This window comes from Ranitomeya variabilis, chromosome 2 (genome assembly GCF_051348905.1).
Source record: "Ranitomeya variabilis isolate aRanVar5 chromosome 2, aRanVar5.hap1, whole genome shotgun sequence".
Classification (NCBI taxonomy): Eukaryota; Metazoa; Chordata; class Amphibia; order Anura; family Dendrobatidae; genus Ranitomeya; species Ranitomeya variabilis.
Window position 1 is genome coordinate 661,946,637 of NC_135233.1, and position 23,994 is coordinate 661,970,630.

Genomic DNA, 23,994 nt, shown 5'->3' on the forward strand with positions numbered 1-23,994 from the left:
TAGATGGGTGGGAGTTTTGGCAATGTTTACCACTAATCTCAGGTATTGTTGATGTTGGCCAGCAATTGGCACATGGTAGAAAGCATCTGTTAGATCTATTGCTGCCATATAACAGTTTGGGTCGAGTAGTTTTATTGCCGTTCTTAGAGTCTCCATTTTGAAACTCTCCACTTGAATATAATGGTTTAGCGCCTTCAAGTTGAATATTGCCCTCAGCGAGCCATCTGGTTTTGGCGTTAGGAACAAGGTGCTGTAGAACCCTTTCCCTATCTCCTGATGGGGTACTCTTATTAGAACTGTTTTTTGTATGAGGAGATGAACCTCTCTCTCTAGTGTGGCCTGATTTTTTTTGGCCACCCGGGTCACTATTATGCGATTTGGCAGGAGGCTGGAGAACTTGAACCTTAGACCTTCTGACAATAAGCTGGTTACCCATTGAGAAGCTGGTAGCGCTGCCCAGTGGTGGACAAACAATCGGAGTCTTCGCCCCACTGGGATTTTGGCATCATTGGTGTTTGGGATCAGACTTGGGGGGAGGCTTATTGAAAAGGAATCCCCTTTCTTTTCTGTCTTTCCAGGGTCTGCACCGAACAGACCTGTCGTCTGACCGGCCGCGGCCCCCTCTATATCCGGATCCACGAAAGGATGAACGAGAGGTCTCCCATCGGCGCCTAGGAAAGGAAGGAGGTGGAAAACGCTTTTTCTTGTCTGATGCTTTCTCAAGGATCTCATCTAGGGCTTTACCAAAAAGATATTGCCCTTCACAGGGTACCCCACATAGTTTAACTTTCGATTGGAAGTCAGCAGTCCAATTTTTCAGCCACAATGCTCTGCGTCCTGAGTTGGATAAAGCACATGCACGTGCTGCACCTCTGACAGAATCAATCAAAGCATCTGCTAGGAATCTTGCGGCGCCCTGGAGAGAGGGTAATGCTTCAAGTAGTCTCTCTCTCGGGCACTTGTTTTTAATCTGGTCACTTAGTTCTTCTAACCACTTGACCATAGCACGTGCTGTGCAAGTGGCGGCAACCCCGGGTTTAAACGACCATGTCGCTGCCTCCCAAGCCGATTTTAGAAAGGCATCTGGCTTTCTTGTCAAGGGGATCTCTTAGGGCTCCCATGTCCTCAAATGGTAATGCTACTCCTTTAGAGGTGCTAGCAATGGCTGCATCTAACTTAGGAGCCTTTTCCCACTTTTCACAGACCTTTTCATCAAAGGGGAACTTGCACTTCAACGCCTGAGGGATAGATATCTTTTTATTGGGTTTTTTCCACTCTCTTTTAATTAAATTCACAATATTATCATGGAAGGGAAAAAATTTACGCTTTTTCCCCTCCAAGTTGCTGAACATAGTGTCCTGAATTGATCGCGGCTCCCTAGGGGTTTCTACCCCCATAGTCGCCCTAACAAGTTTGAGAAGTTTCCCGATATCTTCGGATTGGAAATAAGGGTGGCCATACTCCTCATCCGAGGAGTCCAGGTCTGAGGCATCAGAGGGGGTTAATTTTCCCGGTTCCTCCCCTGAATCTATGTCAGACCCTTGTACACTTGTTGGGGAGAGGGAGGCGGGGTTCCCTTTGCTGTATGTTTTAACTGCTCTTTAACAGTTGATTTGACTTCCTCCCGTATAATGGTTTTAATATTTTGCAATAGGGAAGAAGACTCTTCTGCTACCGTTTTGTCAATGCAAGGCTGGCAGATTTTCTTGCTGTACAGTCTAGGGCAGTGATGGCGAACCTATGACACGCGTGTCAGTGCTGACACGCGTAGTCATTTTCAGTGACACGCCGGCCGCGGCCCCATAGAAATTGCTTCTTTCCCAGGGTCTGAAGGAGAGGAAGCTCTCCTTCAGGCCCTGGGATCCATATTAAATGTGTAAAAGAAAGAATTAAAATAAAAAATATTGCTATACTCACCTCTCCGACTCAGCCTGGACCTCACCGATGGGACCGGCAGCGTTCTTTGCTTAAAATGCGCGCGTTTACTTCCTTCCGTGACGTCACGGCTTGTGATTGGTCGCGTGCCGCCCATGTGGCCGCGACGCGACCAATCACAGCAAGCCGTGACGTAATTTTCAGGTCCTCAATGCCTAATCTAGGCATTCAGGATTTTAAAATTATGTTCCGGCTTGTGATTGGTCGCGTCGCGGTCACATGGGCGACGCGACCAATCACAAGCCGTGACGTCACGGGAGGCAGGAGACACGCGCATTTTAAAATTACGTCACGGCTTGTGATTGGTTGCGTGCCGCCCATGTGACCGCGACGCGACCAATCACAGCAAGCCGTGACGTAATTTCAGGTCCTGAATGCCTAATTCTGCATTGAGGACCTGAAAATTACGTCACGGCTTGCTGTGATTGGTCGCGTCGCGGCCACATGGGCGGCACGCGACCAATCACAAGCTGTGACGTCACGGAAGGAAGTAAACGCGCGCATTTTAAGCAAAGAACGCTGCCGGTTCCCTCGGTGAGGTCCAGGCTGCGTCGGAGAGGTGAGTATAGCAATATTTTTTATTTTAATTCTTTATTTTACACATTAATGTTGTTTTGATACTGATACCCGATACCACAAAAGTATCGGATCTCGGTATCGGAATTCCGATATCCGCAAGTATCGGCCGATACCCGATACTTGCGGTATCGGAATGCTCAACACTAATGGCATCCGATCCGATTTTTTATCGGATCGGATGCCATGCAGGAGGTCTGTGGGTCCAAGCAACAGAGCTCCGGTGCAGAGCGTCTAGGCCTGGGACTTCCGGTAGGCCAGGCGCAGCTCCCGGAAGTCCCAGGCCTCTGCGTCGGATCTGTGTTGTTTGGGCGGCATTGCGCTGCTCCCTGCTCCCTGCTGCGCCGGCCAGAAGTCCCAGGCTGCACTTCTGAGGCCTAAGGAGATCGCTGTCTGGAGGCCCTGTGATTGCTGTCTGGAGGCCCTGTGATTGCTGTCTGGAGGCCCTGTGATTGCTGTCTGCAGGCCCTGTGATTGCTGTCTGCAGGCCCTGTGATTGCTGTCTGGAGGCCCTGTGATTGCTGTCTGGAGGCCCTGTGATTGCTGTCTGGAGGCCCTGTGATTGCTGTCTGGAGGCCCTGTGATTGCTGTCTGCAGGCCCTGTGACTACTACAGCAACCATCATCCAGTGAACTGTGGGGTGTCATTGGCCATTACTGAGATAAGTGAGAGGGAGGCTGTCAGTGATGGCGAACCTGTGGCAGTCCAGCTGTTGCAAAACTACAATTCCCATCATGGCTGGCCATTCAAAGCAAAGGCTTTGGCTGTGAAGACATGATGGGAATTGTAGTTTTGCAACAGCTGGAGTGCCACAGGTTCGCCATCACTGGAAGAATTCCCCCTCCCCCTCACTTATCTTAGTTCACGGCACCCCACACAAGTTAAATAATAGCAAGACCAACAAAAGAAACCAACTGACAGATGAACAAAGAAGTCACTAAGCAGGTAAGTTAATTCTAATTATACATATTTGTTATTTAAACTATACATGTCGCAAAATTATGGTTTTTTATCAAGGTGACACACCACCCAAGTTATGCTCGGTTTTTTGGCGAATTTTGACACACCAAGCTCAAAAGGTTGCCCATCACTGGTCTAGGGAGTGTTTCTTTGCATAGTGCACAGACCCTATTCTTCTGTTTGGAGGTGGCTTTCCTTCCCTAAAAGACACATAGTGTACAGGACATCAGAATGTGTGATTCGCCTTACAAAGGCACTCACCCCTCCAGGACCCTGGGTACCCCGGTAGCTTGTGCCTCTTCACTCATTTTGGGCGCAGGCACCGTCGGTGTGTCAGGATCCATCGCTGGCTCAGCCATTTTAGCAGGCAGTCCGCATGCTGTAAAGAACCAGCGTTTCCCTCTGGGCTGCCTCTATTATATAGCAGGAGCGGTGTGCGTGCCTCTGAAACAACTTCCGCCTGGAAGTGTCCAGCACACCGGCTTCCCCGGCGTGTGACGTCACTCCCGTGCGACCGGAAGTCGTCACCTTACACCTCGGCGCCAGCGTCTGTGAAGGACACACCCCTTATCCCCGGACCAGCCTCCTGCCCAGAGCGGATGCCGGGGAGTCCAGCAGGGGGAAGAGGCGCGGCACGCAGCAGCCCTTTACCCAGACAGCACCATGCGAGATGCCACCGAATACAGCTGCCCCCACCGCGGACCTCAGCCTCCGGACTGGCAATCATCAGATGGAGATCCCTCCGGAGGTAGGAGCTCTGCCGCAGGCATCCACCTGCAGGAACAGGAAACCAAAACTGAGGAGAGAGGTGTTGCCCCATTGTTTTATCTTTGCTGCAGGTTTCCTGTTCCTGGGGGCGGATGCCATCTCTCATATACGGTGCTGTCATGGTGAAGGGAAAATTATACCCCTTTTGGAATTTATCTATATGTGTAGTGATAAACTGACTCCATAGGTGTTTTCCAGAAATAAACAGAAGTGGATGTTACTAAGTGAAAATTGCAAATCTGCTATTCTAGTGCTGGTACGTTATAGTACCCAGCACATTGTAGTGCCTAGCTCATACTTTTGAAGACATGCACCCGTAATATAGGCAGCCTCTCATCGCTACAGAAATGCCAAATATGTGGCTTTGGGAGTGCAGAATTTGCTTAATTTGTTTTCGGGGATGAGGAACCATAGCGCTTTTCTAGAGCCTTTGTACTACCAGTAACATGGAAGCCCCCTGCATTTCTGTTAACAGGTGATGGACCTAAGTAGGGACTTTCTTTTTTTGTGAATTGAGTTGAAGACTTTGTTGGGAATATTTTAAATAACATTTGGAATTACATTTATCCTGCACTCTATGCTGAGCACTTACATCAAGGTTTTCACATAAATCTCACAATGACGTGATTCAGATGAAAATGCCGAGGGATCTATTCACTATTATAAGGCAGCAGAGTTACTCTGGGCTGTCTGGCCTCTGTTCTTTTTGGAAGTGCACAAAACTGTGTCGGACCACTCTTTTTATCACGCCTAAAAAGACGGACAATGTCTGATCATAGGCCAGACGGAGTCCACAGTGTCTCCTCCTGCCTCATTAAAGGGAATCTTCTGCTGGGCTTCCATCTGAATTACACAGGGAAAATAAGTATTTGATACCTGCTGATTTTGTAAGTTTGCCCACTGACAAAGATATGAACAGTTTCTAATTTTAAGGGTAGGTTAATTTTAACATTGAGAGATAGAATATAAAAAATAAAATCCAGAAAAGAACATTGTATAAATTATATACATTTATTTGTATTTTGCAGTGAGAAATAAGTATTTGATCCCTCTGTCAAAAAAGACTTAATACTTGATTGCAAAACCCTTGTTGGCAAGCAAAGCAGTCTGACATTTTGTAGTTGATGATGAGGTTTGCGCACATCAGGAGGAATTTTGGTCCACTCCTCTTTGCAGATCATCTCTAAATCATTAAGATTTTGAGGCTGTCACTTGGCAACTCCGAGGTTCAACTCCCTCCATAAGTTTTCTATGGGATTAAGGTCTGGAGACTGGCGAGGCCACTCCATGACCTTAATGTGCTTCTTTTTGAGCCACTCCTTTGTTTACTTGGCTATATGTTTTGGGTCATTGTCTTGCTGGAAGTCCCAGCCATGACCCATTATTAATGTCCTGGCGGAGAGAAGGAGGTTGTCACTCAGGATTTTACGGTACATGGCTCCATCCATTCTCCTATTGATGTGGTGAAGTAGTCATGTGCACTTAGCAGAGAAACACCCCCAAAACATGTTTCCACCTCCATGCTTGACAGTGGGATGGTGTTCTTTGGGTCATAGGCAGCATTTCTCTTACTCCAAACATGGCAAGCTGAGTTAATGCCAAAGACCTGAATTTTTGTCTCATCTGACCACATCAACCTTCTCCTAGCCACTCACAGAATCATCCAGTTGTTCACTGGCAAACTTCAGATGGGCCTGCACATGTGCCTTCTTGAGCAGAGGGACCTTGCGGGAACTGTAGGATTTTAAACCTTTATGGTGTAATGTGCTACAAATGGTTTTCTTGGGGACTGTGGTCCCAGCTGCCTTGAGGCCATTAACAAGTTCCCCTGTGTAGTTTTAGGCTGATCTCTCACCTTCTTCATGATCAAGGATACCCCACGAGGCATCAACAGTTGTCTCCTTCTCAACCAGCAGCATCTTACTTATGGTTTTGTAGCTCATTCCAGCTTTGTGCAGGTTTATGATCTTGTCCCTGACATCCTTTTAAAGCTCTTTCATCTTACCCATGTTGTAGAGGTTAGCGTCTGACTGATTAATTGAGTCTTTGGACAAGAGTCATTTATAAAGGTGACTATGTAAGACAGCTGTCTCTAATGCAGGTAACGAGTTGATTAGGAGCATCTAACTGGTCTGTAGAAGCCAGAACTCTTAATGGTTGGTAGGGGATCAAATACTTATTTCTCACTGCAAAATGCAAAAAAAGTTTGTGAGGCAGTGACCCGTGTCCCAGGTAGGGGTCACTGTTTGTGCTCCCCAGAATGCGCACAGAGGCATAGTGGGGCCATGAGGGGGTATTGCAGTCACAAGTGTAGCTGTGTTTGCAATGGTGAAGCAGTGGCCGATGTCACAGGTAGTGTGTGTGTTCTCCCCAGGATGTGCATGGAGGCATATGAAGTCCATAGGAGTGCATGGCAGTCACGGGTGTAGTTGTGACTGCGATGCAGACTGATGATAAAAAGAAGTGTAGTCTTGGACATCCTATTGTCCAAGACAGAGGTAGGGAAAACCGGCTCAGGAATGTGTGTTTTGAAAGTGACTGCAGTATGTTAGTGGTACAGTCCATTTCATTTCCGGTCTGGGTCTGGGTTTTCCATGTGGCTGAAGGCCACAGGTTTGTTTGTTAAAAACCCTGCAGTAGAGGGTTTGGGTGTGTCAGGGTCAGAGTCAGTGTCCGGCTGGTGTTTGGAGGAGGACAGAGCAAGAGGTTCTGTGATGCTTTGTCGGTGTGCAGTGACAAAGGACAGAGCAGAGCCAAGCAGCCAGGGGAGCTGAGACGCATGGCATCCACAACATCACCCACCAAGCGGACACGCTTCTTCATACCTCTACCGAGCCGTGAGGTTTTGACAAAGACCAGTTTTGGTCGAAATGTTAACCTGACTTGAATGGTCCGCCACCTATATTCCTCCAAATAAGCACCTGGTGATGTTTTTGTGTATATAAATAAAGAAACTATACAGTTTGCAAAACTTTCAACCATTTGAGTGCGGCTGATTTTTCACTTTCTTGGCATCCACAACTAACACAACACTACCGCCACCCATGGGAATTGGTCAGAGGAGAACCATCGTGTTTAGTGGCCGCAAACCAATGGAGTTGTGAGTAACTGGTCAGAGGAAGACTGACGTGTGAAGTGATCTGCAAAGCTATTAAAGTAAAGCTGTGTATTAGAGACCTTGCTACGGCATGAAACTGGAGACAGGGAAGTCCGGCGCGTTTAGGGATTGTGACTTGAAAGATGCCTTGTACTATGTAGTGCTATGTTTATGTGAACTAAACATGAATGCTATGCACTTGTGAGAAATGGACGTTTATGTGTGAAGTAACACATTAAAGAGACTTTTACTTTGAGTTTTGTGGGTCACTGCCTCATCACTGCTTAACGGTGGTACTGCTGTACTACAATTTAAATAATTTATACAATGTGATTTTCTGGATTTTATTTTTGATATTCTATCTCTCAATGTTAAAATTAACCTACCGGTACCCTTAAAATTATAGACTGTTCTGTTATGATCCCAATGGCAAAGGATCTCAGAGATTACAGCAAAGTCTGCAAACATAAATACCAGCTCATAGGGACGTGGTAACTAGGCTGACCATATACCTGATCCTAGCACAAACACTAACAGTAGCCGGGGAACGTGCCTACGTTGATCCTAGACGTCTCGTGCCAGCCGGAGAACTAACTAACCCTATCATGGAAAATAAGACCTCTCTTGCCTCCAGAGAAAAGACCCCAAAGTAATACAAGCCCCCAACAAATAATAATGGTGAGGTAAGAAGAAAAGACAAACGTAAGAATGAACTAGATTTTAGCAAAGAGAGGCCCACTGACTAATAGCAGAAAATAGAAGATGACTTATATGGTCAGCAAAAAACCCTGCAAAATATCCACGCTGAATATCCAAGAACCCCCAAACCGACTAACGGTGAGGGGGGAGAATATCAGCCCCCTAGAGCTTCCAGCAATATCAGGAATCACATTTTGTACAAGCTGGACAAAAATATGAACAAAGCAAAATAACAAAAAATAAGAATGCAGGACTTAGCTTATCTTGCAAAGAACCAGGACCTGAAGACAGGAGCAAACAGAAATGAACTGATTACAACGGTGCCAGGCACTGGACTGAGAATCCAGGAAGTTTAAATAGCAACACCCCAGGCCTAACGAAGCAGGTGAGTACCAACCTGGTAAAAGACAATCCAAGTGCCAAATCACTAGTGACCACAAGAGGGAGCCAAGAAGTATAGTTCACAACAGTACCCCCCCTTTAAGGAGGGGTCACCGAACCCTCACCAAGACCACCAGGGCGACCAGGATGAGCAGCGTGGAAGGCACGAACCAAATCGGCCGCATGAACATCAGAGGCGGCCACCCAGGAATTATCCTCCTGACCATAGCCCTTCCATTTGACCAAATACTGAAGCCTCCGTCTAGAGAGACGAGAATCCAAGATCTTCTCTACCACGTACTCCAACTCGCCCTCAACCAACACCGGAGCAGGAGGCTCAACAGCAGGAACCACAGGCACAACGTACCGCCGCAACAAAGACCTATGGAACACGTTGTGAATGGCAAAAGACACCGGAAGATCCAAACGAAAAGAAACCGGGTTAAGAACTTCCAAAATTTTATAAGGACCAATAAAGCGAGGCTTAAACTTAGGAGAGGAAACCTTCAGAGGGACATACTGAGAAGACAACCAAACCAAATCCCCAACACGAAGTCGGGGGCCCACACCGCGGCGGCGGCGGTTGGCAAAACGCTGAGCCTTCTCCTGTGACAACTTCAAGTTGTCCACCACATGATTCCAAATCCGCTGCAACCTATCCACCACGGAATCCACCCCAGGACAGTCAGAAGACTCAACATGACCCGAGGAGAAACGAGGATGAAAACCAGAGTTGCAGAAGAATGGCGAAACCAAAGTAGCGGAACTAGCCCGATTATTAAGGGCAAACTCCGCCAATGGCAAGAAGGTCACCCAATCATCCTGGTCCGCAGAAACAAAACATCTCAAATAAGCCTCCAGTGTCTGATTAGTTCGCTCCGTTTGACCATTAGTCTGAGGATGGAAGGCAGATGAAAACGACAAATCAATGCCCATCTTAGCACAAAAAGATCGCCAGAATCTGGACACAAACTGGGATCCTCTGTCGGACACGATATTCTCCGGAATGCCGTGTAAACGAACCACATTCTGAAAAAACAAAGGAACCAGATCGGAAGAGGAAGGCAACTTAGGCAAGGGTACCAAATGGACCATCTTGGAAAAACGATCACACACCACCCAGATGACAGACATTCCTTGAGACACCGGAAGATCAGAAATGAAATCCATGGAAATGTGTGTCCAAGGCCTCTTCGGGACGGGCAAGGGCAGAAGCAACCCGCTAGCACGAGAACAACAAGGCTTAGCCCGAGCACAAGTCCCACAGGACTGCACAAATGACCGCACATCCCGTGACAAGGAAGGCCACCAAAAGGACCTAGCCACCAAATCTCGGGTACCAAAAATTCCCGGATGCCCTGCCAACACCGAGGAATGAACCTCGGAAATGACTCTGCTGGTCCATTTATCAGGAACAAACAGTCTGTCGGGTGGACAAGAGTCAGGTCTACCAGCCTGAAATCTCTGCAACACACGTCGCAAATCAGGAGATATGGCCGACACGATTACTCCCTCTTTAAGAATACCAGCTGGCTCCGAGACTCCAGGAGAGTCAGGCACAAAGCTCCTAGAAAGAGCATCAGCCTTAACATTCTTCGAACCAGGCAGGTACGAGACCACAAAGTCAAAACGAGAGAAAAACAATGACCAACGAGCCTGTCTAGGATTCAGGCGCTTAGCAGACTCGAGATTAGTGTTGAGCGATACCGTCCGATACTTGAAAGTATCGGTATCGGAAAGTATCGGCCGATACCGTCACAGTATCGGAATCCAATCCGATACCGATACCCGATACCAATACAAGTCAATGGGACTCATGTATCGGACGGTATCCCTGATGGTTCCCAGGGTCTGAAGGAGAGGAAACTCTCCTTCAGGCCCTGGGAACCATATAAATGTGTAAAAGAAAGAATTAAAATAAAAAATATCGCTATACTCACCTGTCCGACGCAGCCGGGACTTCAGCGAGGGAACCGGCAGCGTTGTTTGTTTAAAAATCGCGCTATTACTTGGTTACGTGAATTCCCGGCTTGTGATTGGTCAGGTCGGCCATGTTGCCGGGACGCGGACCAATCACAGCAAGCCGTGACGAAATTACGTCACGGCTTGCTGTGATTGGTCCGCGTCCCGGCAATATGGCCGCCCTGACCAATCACAAGCCGGGACGTCACGGGAGGCTGGACACGCGCTCATTTTAAAATGGGCGCGTGTCCAGCCTCCCGTGACGTCACGGCTTGTGATTGGTTGCGCCGCGATCAACCAATCACAAGCCGGGAGGCTGGACGCGCTCATTTTGAAATGGGCGCGTGTCCAGCCTCCCGTGACGTCACGGCTTGTGATTGGTTGCGCCGCGATCAACCAATCACAAGCCGGGAGGCTGGACGCGCTCATTTTGAAATGGGCGCGTGTCCAGCCTCCCGGCTTGTGATTGGTTGACCGCGACGCAACCAATCACAAGCCGTGACGTCACGGGAGGCTGGACACGCGCCCTTTTTAAAATGAGCGCGTTTCCAGCCTCCCGTGACGTCACGGCTTGTGATTGGTTAATGGCGGCCATGTTGCCGGGCCGCGGACCAATCACAGCAAGCCGTGACGTATTTTCGTCACGGCTTGCTGTGATTGGTCCGCGGCCCGGCAACATGGCCGCCCTGACCAATCACAAGCCGGGACTTCGCGTAACCATGTAAAAGCGGGAATTTTAAACAAACAACGCTGCCGGTTCCTGCGCTGAGGTCCCGGCTGCGTCGGACAGGTGAGTATAGCGATATTTTTTATTTTAATTCTCTATTTTACACATTTTAACATTAATGTTGTTCCGATACCCGATACCCGATACCACAAGAGTATCGGAATCCCGGTATCGGAATTCCGATACAGCAAGTATCGGCCGATACCCGATACTTGCAGCATCGGAATGCTCAACACTACTCGAGATACATCAGATTTTTGTGATCAGTCAAGACCACCACACGATGCTTAGCACCCTCGAGCCAATGACGCCACTCCTCAAATGCCCACTTCATGGCCAACAACTCCCGATTACCAACATCATAGTTCCGCTCAGCAGGCGAAAACTTCCTAGAGAAAAAAGCACATGGTCTCATCACAGAGCAACCAGAGCCTCTCTGCGACAAAACAGCCCCAGCACCGATCTCAGAAGCATCCACTTCAACCTGAAAGGGAAGTGAGACATCAGGCTGGCACAAAACAGGCGCCGAAGTAAAACGGGGCTTCAGCTCCTGGAAGGCCTCCACGGCTGCAGGGGCCCAATTAGCCACATCAGAACCTTTCTTGGTCATATCCGTCAAAGGTTTAACAACGCTAGAAAAGTTAGCGATAAAGCGACGGTAGAAATTAGCAAACCCCAAGAACTTCTGAAGACTCTTAACAGACGTGGGCTGAGTCCAATCATGAATAGCTCGGACCTTGACTGGGTCCATCTCCACAGCAGAAGTTGAGAAAATAAAACCCAAAAAGGAAACCTTCTGCACTCCAAAGAGACACTTTGAGCCCTTCACAAACAAAGCATTATCACGCAAAACCTGAAACACCATCCTGACCTGCTTTACATGAGAATCCCAATCATCCGAGAAAACCAGAATATCATCCAGATAAACAATCATAAATTTATCCAGATACTTCCGGAAGATATCATGCATAAAGGACTGAAACACTGAAGGAGCATTAGAGAGCCCAAAGGGCATCACCAAGTATTCAAAATGACCTTCGGGCGTATTGACAGCAGTTTTCCATTCATCTCCCTGCCTAATGCGCACATGGTTGTACGCACCACGAAGATCTATCTTGGTGAACCACTTGGCACCCTTAATCCGAGCAAACAAGTCTGACAATAGTGGCAAAGGATACTGAAACTTAACAGTGATTTTATTCAGAAGCCGATAGTCTATACAAGGTCTCAAAGACCCATCCTTCTTGGCCACAAAAAAGAATCCCGCACCCAGAGGGGAAGAGGATGGACGAATATGCCCCTTCTCCAAAGACTCCTTGACATAAGAACGCATCGCGGCATGCTCGGGTACAGACAAATTAAATAATCGTCCCTTAGGAAATTTACTGCCAGGAATCAAATCTATAGCGCAGTCACAGTCCCTATGAGGAGGAAGATCACTGGACCTGGACTCACTGAATACATCCTGATAGTCACACAAATACTCAGGAACCTCTGAAGGAGTAGAAGTAGCAATAGACACCGGCGGAGAATCGCAATGAATTCCCTGACAACCCCAACTCGACACAGACATAGCCTTCCAATCCAAAACAGGATTATGGGTCTGTAACCATGGCAGACATAACACGACCAAATCATTCATTTTATGCAGAACAAGAAAACGAATCACCTCCCGATGTTCAGGAGTCATGCACATGGTCACTTGTGTCCAAAACTGCGGTTTATTTTCCGCCAGTGGCGTAGCATCAATTCCTCTGAGAGGAATAGGAACTTTTAAAGGCTCCAGGACAAAACCACAGCGCTTGGCAAACGACAAGTCCATAAGACTCAGGGCAGCACCTGAATCCACAAACGCCATAACAGGGTAGGAAGACAATGAACAAATTAAAGTCACAGACAAAATAAATTTAGGCTGCAAATTACCAATGGAGACAGGACTGACAACCTTGGTTAGGCGTTTAGAGCATGCTGATATAACATGTGTAGAATCACCACAGTAAAAACACAGCCTATTCTGTCGTCTATGATTTTGTCGTTCGGTTCTAGTCAGGATTCTATCACATTGCATTGCTGGATCGGGGTTTCTATGACATTGCATTGAAACAGGTGTCTGTTCAGACAACACCGCCAGAGGATTAGCGGATTTGCGCTCCCGCAAACGCCGATCAATCTGAATAGCCAGCGCCATAGAATCATTCAGACTTGTAGGAATTGTGAAACCCACCATCACATTCTTAATGGCTTCAGAAAGGCCATTTCTGAAATTTGCGGCCAGAGCACATTCATTCCATTGAGTAAGCACGGACCATTTCCGAAATTTTTGGCAATACACTTCGGCTTCATCCTGGCCCTGAGAGATAGCCAGTAGAGCTTTTTCTGCCTGAATTTCAAGATTAGGCTCCTCATAAAGCAATCCGAGCGCCAGAAAAAACGCATCAACATCCGCCAATGCCGGATCTCCTGGCGCTAACGAGAAAGCCCAATCCTGAGGGTCGCCACGCAAAAAGGAGATAACAATTTTAACTTGCTGAGCAGAATCTCCAGACGAACGAGGTTTCAAAGATAGAAACAATTTACAATTATTCCTAAAATTCCTAAATTTAAATCGATCTCCAGAGAACAGCTCAGGAATAGGTATCTTAGGCTCAGACATAGGTCTGCTAACAACAAAATCCTGAATGCTCTGCACTCGTGCAGCAAGCTGATCCACACTAGTAATCAAGGTCTGAACATTCATGTCTGCAGCAAAGCTTACAGCCACTCTGAGAAAAAGGGGAAGGAAGAAAGAGGAGAAAAAAAAACAAAAAAACCTCAGAACTCCTTTTCTTTTAATCCCACTTCTGCAATGCATTAACTATTCATGGCCTGGCATACTGTTATGATCCCAATGGCAAAGGATCTCAGAGATTACAGCAAAGTCTGCAAACATAAATACCAGCTCATAGGGATGTGGTAACTAGGCTGACCATATACCTGATCCTAGCACAAACACTAACAGTAGCCGGGGAACGTGCCTACGTTGATCCTAGACGTCTCGCGCCAGCCGGAGAACTAACTAACCCTATCAGGGAAAATAAGACCTCTCTTGCCTCCAGAGAAAAGACCCCAAAGTAATACAAGCCCCCAACAAATAATAACGGTGAGGTAAGAAGAAAAGACAAACGCAAGAATGAACTAGATTTTAGCAAAGAGAGGCCCACTGACTAATAGCAGAAAATAGAAGATGACTTATATGGTCAGCAAAAAACCCTGCAAAATATCCACGCTGAATATCCAAGAACCCCCAAACCGACTAACGGTGAGGGGGGAGAATATCAGCCCCCTAGAGCTTCCAGCAATATCAGGAATCACATTTTGTACAAGCTGGACAAAAATATGAACAAAGCAAAATAACAAAAAATAAGAATGCAGGACTTAGCTTATCTTGCAAAGAACCAGGACCTGAAGACAGGAGCAAACAGAAATGAACTGATTACAACGATGCCAGGCACTGGACTGAGAATCCAGGAAGTTTAAATAGCAACACCCCAGGCCTAACGAAGCAGGTGAGTACCAACCTGCAAAAGACAATCCAGGTGCCAAATCACTAGTGACCACAAGAGGGAGCCAAGAAGTATAGTTCACAACACTGTTCATGTCTTTGTCAGTGGGCAAACTTACAAAATCAGCAAGGGATCAAATACTTATTTTCCCTACTGTAATTCAGATGGAAGCCCGGCAGAAGATTGCCTATAATGAGGCAGGAGGAGACACTGTGGACTCCGTCTGGTCTATGATCAGGTGTTGTCCGTCTTTTTAGGCATGCATAAAAGAGCGGTCCACCACAGTTTTGTGCAATTCTAAAAAGAACAGAGGCCAGACGGAGCCCAGAGTAACTCTGCTGCCTCATGATTGTGAATAGATCCCTCCGCAGTTTCATCTGAATCACGTCATTCTGAGATTTATATGCATACCTTGATGTAAGTGCTTACCATAGAGTGCAGGATAAATGTGATCCCAAATGCTATTTAAAATGTTCTCAACAAAATCTTTAACTAAATTCACAAAAAAGGCAAGTCCCCACTGTATGTGCAGCGCCCCAGAGTCCTGGTTGCTGCAGTAATGTCATTCTTCCACCAGGGGGGGTGATATTATGCCTGATGGTACTAAAGGAGTTCATCTTTCCAGGTATCACAAAACAGACACCACACTTCACACTCCAGACCACCAGGGGGAGCCATGCTCCTATCTACTAGGGCACTCCTCACAGAAGGGTAAAACTGGTGGGATAGAAAGTGAAGGAGAAGCTGACTGGGCTCTGCCCAGGCAAGACCTGTCAGGCAGACAGGGGGAGAGGAGGAACATCTGAGCTGCAGACAGAGGGTCCCTGTCAGGGGTGGGATCCTGGCAGAGGCCTAGCACGAGACAGAAAGACACGGAGCTGCGCCTGCCCCACGTGCGGCAGCATCCTAAGGAAGGACAAGAAAGGAATTGTGTTGCAGGGAGTGAGAAATGAAGTCACAGCACAAGGAGACAACACCAGAAGGAGTTCTGTCCTGTAAGAGGCTGCCTCCTTCTGAGGCGCGTAGCCGGTGGCCGGAATACCGAGGGAATAATTGACTATGCATTACTTCAAAGACCGGCAGGACAGTCAATTCCAAGTTGGCTGCCCGATCTTAAAACCTAAGAAGACACAGTGGAAAATTGTGGGGGTCGGGGCATCTCTAGGGTCCCTACAAACAAGCCTCAGGCCATCGTCATACGGGTATGTCCTATCCATACCATCTGGGGGACAGAGAGGAAGAGATAACATCTAGAACATCTACGAAGGTTGTGAGGACTATCCCGTGGTGCTCAGCAGGGAAGTACTACAACACACAGGCGCTAGTAGGAAGGCTACTGATTTCCACCTGGATAAGAGAACTCTGGATTTGCCTTCAGACCGGCCGGACTCTGCCTGCCCTGTGATCTGTACTCTGGACTGTGGATGCTGAAGTCTTCAGTAAAAGGTAAAGAGACTGCAACCTTTGTGTCGTTATTCACTGCGCCTTACATCGTCCTCCATCACCACCTACACATCTGGGAAGCCCTAGGGACATACTTCACCTGTGGGAAGGTATACCATCTAGCTACCATTCTATCACCCCAGCGGACCCCTAAGCAGCGTCGGTCACCCTGACCGAGTACCACAGGTGGCGTCACGAACACTAGACAAACTTCACCTTTAATTGGACGCCCCTCAAAAGGGCCATGGACTGGGTCAGGCCACCGTGACATCCCCAGAACCGAGAGAGACCCGGTACCGAGTACCCCATTGCCCTTACGCGTGGGAGCGATCCATATGTATTTCAGAGATTTACACTGAAACCCTGGTGTAAGCCCTCAGCCTAGAGCGCAGGATAAATGTGAGCCGAACCTTACTGCGATGTTTGTAATGTAGGAATAAACGAATCAACAGCAGATCAAGGACTGTTTTTATTTATTTTTTTACACCGTTCCTCAAGCAGGGATATGGTGACTTCATTATTTCAGTCGTTGTGATTACAGCAATACCAGATTTATCTTATTTTTTTAAGACTAAAATAAAATAAAATAATAATAAAATAAAAAATAATTAAGCAAATAAAGAAAATAAACATAATAATAATAATAATAATAATAATAATAATAATAATAATAATAAAAAGATACAGGGTTTCCCATTGGGGTGAATGAGTGAGTATCATGTAAAAACAAAGTGAGCAGAAGCAGCTCTGCTAAAATAGGGGGACTTCTATTAATAACTAGACCTAGTGGAAAACACAAAAACAGGAAGAAAAACATGATCAAAACAATAAGTCCATATTCCATTTACATCAAGATGGTCCATTTATGCGTTCCTGATGTCAATGTGGCGAATGATAGGAGGACAGTCCTCTTCGTAATTAGGATAGATGAATACCAAATGGATCCCTGTAGAACTCTCCTGTCACCACCAAAAAAGAACAGAAATCTCCATACTATGGGCATATGAAAACTGCATGATAAAAAGGAGAGATAAAAAAAACACTAAAAGCAAAAGGAAATAAAAGAAAATACAGAGAAACAAGTTTACAAGAAACTGGCAAAGCTCAGTTTCTCATTGAGACTGGATGGGCCCATGATGTTGTCTAATTATCCATAGGCATTCAAATTGAGTTAAACCTGCTTCGCATTACCACGCTGATGCCACAATTGACCCTGTCAATACCGTGCACATTAAAGCCATGAGTATCACGTGAGTTTAAGAGTTTGAAATAATTTGGTAGGGTTTTTAATAAAGTAAAGTCTGTTATTTCCTTTGCCGCAATAATGTCCCTACGTGTGAGTGTGATGCGAGAAACTCGCACAAGTCTCTCGCATCAATACCTGGCACCCGCATGCTCCAGTCCCGAGTGCCGGCGGCAGTGCCGGGCATTGATGCGAGAGACTCGTGCGAGTTTCTCACATCACACTCGCAAGTGTGACCCCAGCCTAACTTGTTCTCTTGTTAATATATGGAGTTCACATGAGGTGAGACCCACGTATATTTAACCACAGGGATAAGTAGCATAATAAATCACATAAATGGTGTGACAGGAGACGAATGTTATAATTCGGAAGTCTCCTTTACTATCTGAGAATGGGAGCGACGTTGATTGGCATATATTTTTAAAGGCCACACAATCTCTGCTGGGATAGCATCCACATTTTGGTCCTTTGGAACTAAAGAAGTTCATTGTATAGCCACATAGTGGCTTTTTACAAGATGGCCATTAAAATGTTTGTTCCTTCTAGCTGTCAAAAGAGGTCAGGTAAGAAATTAGCCAGTGTTGAATCAGTTTTTAAAATGGATCAATAATTAAGAGCATAGCGGATACTATCCCATAGACAAGTGTAGGTGGAAATAAAGCTGATTTTTTTTTTGTTCTGTCCCCAACCTTTTTTCCTCTATTTTTGTCATCAAGAGTTTTACATGGGGTGTCCTCCTAGCTTTTTGATATGCCTGTTTGATGCTTCTATGGTTGTACCCCCTTGCTTTGAATCTAGATTTAAGGTCCATGCCATGTTGTTCAAATAATTCTGGGGAACAAATGCGCATCATTCTACAAAATTGACCAGTTGGAATGACTCATCGCGGAATGTGTATGAGTTGAACCAGAATGTAAGAGCACATTAAATGAACTGCTTTTCCTAAATGCATCGGTCAGAATATGTCCATCATTTTCAAAATGAATCTTTATGTCTGAAAATTCTAATTGTCTCATTTTGTACTTGTTGGTCAGTCTATTGCTAAAGATGTTAATATTGAGTTGGCCCAGAAAGGCTTTCCAATCTAGTTCAGACCCCTGACAAATGAATAGGTCCTATATAGCGTAGCAAGAGTTGCACATGGTCAACATTACAAAGTTCATCGTCCTAAAAAATGTTCCTTTCCCAGAAGCTGAGAAATAAATTTGCATAGGATGGGGCACAAGCCACGCCTATTGCAGTGTCCAGCCCCTGCAAATAAAATTGGTCCTTGAAAACGAAAAAGTTATGGATAAAAATATATTGCGGTAATTCCAAAATAAGTTCACGTAGTGCAGGGTCAAGGTTGCTTGTTTCAAGAAAAAAATGGGCCACCCTAAGACCATCCTCGTGTCTTATGAACGTGCACAATGATTCGATGTCAGCTGACACAAGGATCATGTTAGATTCCAAATAAATCCCATCAATTTTGTTCAGAATGTCTGCAGTGTCTCTGACATAGAAGGGCAAAGTCTTGACCAAAAGTTTCAAATAGTGATCAATGAAACGACATACTGGGTCACAAAGCCCTCGCATGCCAGAGACAATCGGATGTTGAAGGGGGTTCTGGGAGTTATTATGGACCTTGGGGTGTAAATAGAAATTTGGTATCTTGGGGAATTTCGTACAGAGCCCATCAAAAATTCTTTTGGATATAATTTCCTCTTCCAGGGCTCAATCTAAGATCTGTTGCAAAGTCTTCAAAAAATGGGTGAGATGACTACATGGAAGTTGTTGCTAAGTATCCCTGTTTTTCAGTTGAAGGAAGGCCTCTTGTTCATATTTCTCCACGGTCCAGATCACGACATTCCCTCCTTTGTCAGTCACCTTTATAACTACATCATCAAAGGATTTGAGTTTGATTGGTGCACCCCCTCTTATGTTTAGTCAAGGTATCATTAAGCATTTTCTTGGGAATTTGTTTGAATTCTTCAACCGCCATCTTGATGAAAATCTCAATCTGTGGAAAGAGAAAGAAAGGGAGTAAAACAGTTGAGCATGGAACTAAGGATTTAAGAAAATGTTCTCTTACCCCAGATATCTGTTCCCTAAGGATCTTCTAATGCCGCCAAAGTTTCCCATTCAATGTCACTATCAATTTTCAGGTCACTGTCAGACCAATGATGTAGTTTGTGGACAATTAATTTACAACAAAAAAGGTGTAAGTCTTCAGGGCTGTGAAAAAATCAAATCATTCACTAAGTATAAACGTTAAACCCAATTTAAGTACGTCACATTGTGCTTCAGAAAGCTTAAGTGAACACAGGTTAATTACCTCTAAATCCTACAAGTTAGGTTTTCTTGTCTGGTTGAGTTAATGGGGAAAGCCTTCTCTTGCCATCATTACTACGATATTTAATGAAGAAACATGTTCTTTTTTTTGCCTTCCTCTGGATCAACATGTTAGGGCATGTTAGGTTAGGCTATGGGTTGAACTAGATGGACTTAAAGTGTTCCTTCAAGCTTAAAGAAGTGGTTCCAGAGTCCTTCAACCTTAATAACTATGTTACTATGTTAATATGTTATGTAACTCTATATCTAAAAGTTAGGTTCCCAGCCCAGTTTGTGCTATCTCCTATCTTTGATTGAGTTATTATACAGCGTTACAAAATAATATGGCCAGCTAAGGGTTGTCATGTCTTATCATGTGGACATTACAGAAGGGGATCACATCAGGACCCCCCGTCAAAAAAACAGCCATTGCAAGAGCAGATTCGCACTTGTGAATTTCTCCAGCCAAATTAAATAGCCGCATGCACCTCCTCCCCACAGTTACAGCAGAGCACCAGAAAAGTCAAACTTTATTATGTATCATATATTCTGTTAAAAGGACTAAAAGATGTCAATATTTTGTACTGTACCTTTATTCATGGTGTTGTATTGACTTTCTGAGGTCCAGCACATGTTTCTTTTATCGGATGTGTTTGGCAAAGAATTCTGTGTATCTCATTAGATAATATTCTCCTCTTGTATAGTAAAATCAGTATTCTGATTTTGTTTGGAACATTTTTTTAGGATTGGACTGAAACTGGATGTTGATAAAAATCTTGGCCTGAATACAGAATGGAATTTGGTACATTCAAAATTTAAAGGTAATTTAATGTTTTTGTTCATACAGTTACTAATTACACTAACTGCATGGATAAGTGCCAGGCCTAATGAATTGCATGGAGACATGATACAGCACTCATATCAGTCATTACGTTCTGTGTGGATTTAGCTTGTTGGTAGTTGGCAGCACTCACACAGATATGCATGCAGTTTCTTGTCTTACAGGAAGGTTTATTAACTCCATTAACAGAAAATAATAAAACAGAGTGCATGCAGCAGTATGAGAAACAGAGTTGTTCAGCTGCTCAATATTTAAAGTCCAATGCTCTTGCAGAGGCTAAGCACCTTCAAAGGTTTTCCACCTTGCATAAATAGACCCATATACCAGAGGTGTTTGGCCCTCTACTCTCATACAAGGAATGAACACATCGGCTGCCTTTTCAAACCAGTTGCACCTACTGAATTGAAGGATGGAAATGAATAATTCCACCCATCTCATCAAATCATTCCTAACAACCTTGGATCCATATATTGGTCCTATTAACACTTGAGGGATCTCCTACATAGGATTCTGCCAGCTGCTTATCTACAACATACCCTTCACCTCTGCCCAAAGTCGGGGACTGGGCATCTTCACCCCACCAATCGTGAACCCCATCCCGCCAAGTGTTGACCAAGCTGATATGACATATCTGGTGGGGGTCTTCCATTTCTTTGGTTGGTAAACTTTAGAGTGGCCCTCACCAACCATTTCGAATACTTCAACAGTATAGTCCATTTCACCAGAGTCAACGAACTATACCCTTGGATCATGCCTTGAGGAGATACTCTTTTGCCTGGCCCATCTCCTAGGTCCATTGACATAACTGATCATTACCTGAACACCGATTCCTGATTCCTAGAGAACAACATTTAGCACCCTTAATTTTCCCCAAGTGTTTTTTTAATGAAGTCCCTGAGTTGGGCAGTTCCAAAGTTTCCCCTGTACACCTCCAACTCAGGAATATTGGCTTCATGGGAAGATTTCTCATCATTGTTGCCAATGAGTATCGACAACGGAAGCTCATCAGCCGTTGCATGTGACAAGATTTCTTCAGTTGGGAACTGGTTATCAATAAAGCTACAAGACAGTAAAGCTTTACCTCACAAATCCCAAAACATCAGAAAATCATGACCGACTACTACAGGATACGACAAGGTTTTGACTACTCCCACTGTGTTGGAAACGGAATCACAGTCTGTGTCAATGTCAACCCTGAACACAGGAAAGTTCTTGGTGTCTCCATGAATACACCTGATGCCTACCACCTTCCCAGGGACTGGCACATGTGGAAGTGTGGCCGCTACCAGGGTCACTAACCTCCCTGAGTCCAGTAGTCCTTTTCCTTGGGCACCGCACACAGTCACCTGGCATTCCTGACACATCTAGCCAGGATGAGGAACAGCGCTGCCGGCAGGTTAGGTGAAGTAGGAGCACTGCCGCATGTTGCTGCAGTCCATAGGGTATGAGGTCAATTGACAATGGGCTGATATATAAACTGGGACACGACACCTCCAACAGACAATGTGATGAGATGTACCTCTTGAACCTGGCTCTGACCTCTCCTGTGTCTTTGTGCTCCCCTCAGACGTAGTCTTGGTCCACTTCTTTTGGGTATCACTGGCAAGTGAAATTGGGCTCCCTTGACTGCTCAGGGAGTTCTCCCCTTCAAGTATCTTTCCACCAGACTTACTATGTCATCTGCATTCTGGGGATCTCCCTGGGAAATCCTGACTTGCATGGATTTAGGTAGTGAATGAATAAATAGGTCCACTACAACTCTTTCAACAATCTGTGCCACTGAACAGGTCTCCCACTGCAGCCAGTTTTGCACCAGGTGTAACAGGTCAAGCATCTGAGAATGGAGAGGCTATTCCTTTTGGTAGCATCAGAGGTGCACCCGTTGCGCTCAAGCTGTCAGAGTTACACCTGAAAATGCCATAATCTCCACCTTGAGCTTATTGTACTCCTTGGCATCCTGCAGGGCAAGGTTATAAATGCCTTCTGTGGTTCCCCAGTAAGATATGGCAGCAGGACCTCCAATAATTGCTCCTGGGTCAGTTTCTCCCTGTCTGCCACCCTCTCAAATACAGTTAGTAAAACTTTGACATCGTCCTCGAGTCATTTATTTCAAGACCTTCTGTATTGTTTGCCTCACTTGGCTGACAGAAAGTGCAGTCTCCTTGTCCCGGTCAATTTACACTAAGTGAGTCATTTGCTGCTGATGCAGATGCTGCTGTTGATGCATTTGCTGCTGTATTTGTACTAATTGCTTCACAAGCTCCTTCATACTTTCTGACCTTGTTTGCAAAGTTGACGCTGCCTTGACCCAGGATATATACCTTTGCTTCTTGGGATTCTGTGTCCACATCCAAACCACCAATGGTAGTGATTTAGCTCATGCATTGGTAGTTGATAATACACATCCTTATGTTCACTAGCCTCATAAAATCCATGTGGCACCATTCCGGCTCCATGCACTTTGTTCTACCATGTGAGGGAGCTCTTATTCAGAATTGCAGCTTTTTCTTGTCAATTGCAACTAAATAACCTATATAACTATAACCTAAGGCAGATACACAGTTTTAGAAAAATATTGATCTAGCTAAGTATTTGTTTTTCTCTATTAATCCACAAAGTAAAAAATATTTGTGCTCATTGATATTGTAGTGGTTGTGATTAAAGTAGCATTTCCAATAACTTTTTTATTCCGTAAATGTGTGTGTATGTCCATGTAATATAATGTGAGCGTACCAAATTACACTCACATTACATTACATGCCCATATACACACATTTAATATATATATATATATATATATATATATATATATATATATATATATATATATATATATATATATATCTTTAATGACTTCAAAAGAGCAGCTGTCAATTGTCTGTATGCTATAGAGAAAAATTGCATTTCCAGAAAATAATTCTAGACCATGTCTTCCCATATCTCTGATGTGCTGTTTCTCTGGTAATGCTCATAGAATTTAAGAATGAATGAAAAATGAACATGCTGTTACCTCAAATAGTTGGCATTGATTGGACAGGTAAAGAGCGTGTAGCAACGTAATTCCAACAAGAAACACCTGGATGTAAATATATTCATATAAATGTGGCTTATAACTGTAGCCTGGTATTCCATATACTTCATTTGGTATGCAATGCTACACTATTGGCCCCAATTATTGAAGACCTGAATTATTTATGCAGCCCATTTACCCCATTGAGACAAGAAAATCTGTCTACAGATATATGGGACATCACACTTTACATTTCTTCATTTTATATCAACTAACATAGTGTGAGAACTACAATGCCATGTGCCTCAGTTGTCTACATGGAAAATTCATCAGGTGCTGGGATAGAAAAGGATCCTCAAATATCGAACCACCAGACAGTATGCAAATTATAACACATTTAATATATATTTGTAACCTCAGCCAAATGCCCAGTAATCTGTGAAAAGGTGAGGGGCACTGGTAGCTTTCCAGACTTTGCTTTTATACTCTACTAAGTCTAG

At 45.0% G+C, this 23,994-nt stretch overlaps 1 protein-coding gene across 2 annotated transcripts in view; it reads left to right on the top strand.

Annotated features, from left to right (window-relative positions):
• PHACTR2 (phosphatase and actin regulator 2) overlaps positions 1–23,994 on the top strand; it is a 302,679-nt gene that overhangs the window by 19,445 nt on the left and 259,240 nt on the right. The window contains exon 2 of one of the 2 annotated variants that reach the window (XM_077289218.1): positions 20,388–20,464. The exons of the other annotated variant lie outside the window; for it this stretch is intronic. The gene's annotated coding sequence lies outside the window, so the exon portion shown is untranslated. The remainder of the gene's footprint in view (positions 1–20,387; positions 20,465–23,994) is intronic. 2 annotated transcript variants of the gene reach the window in all.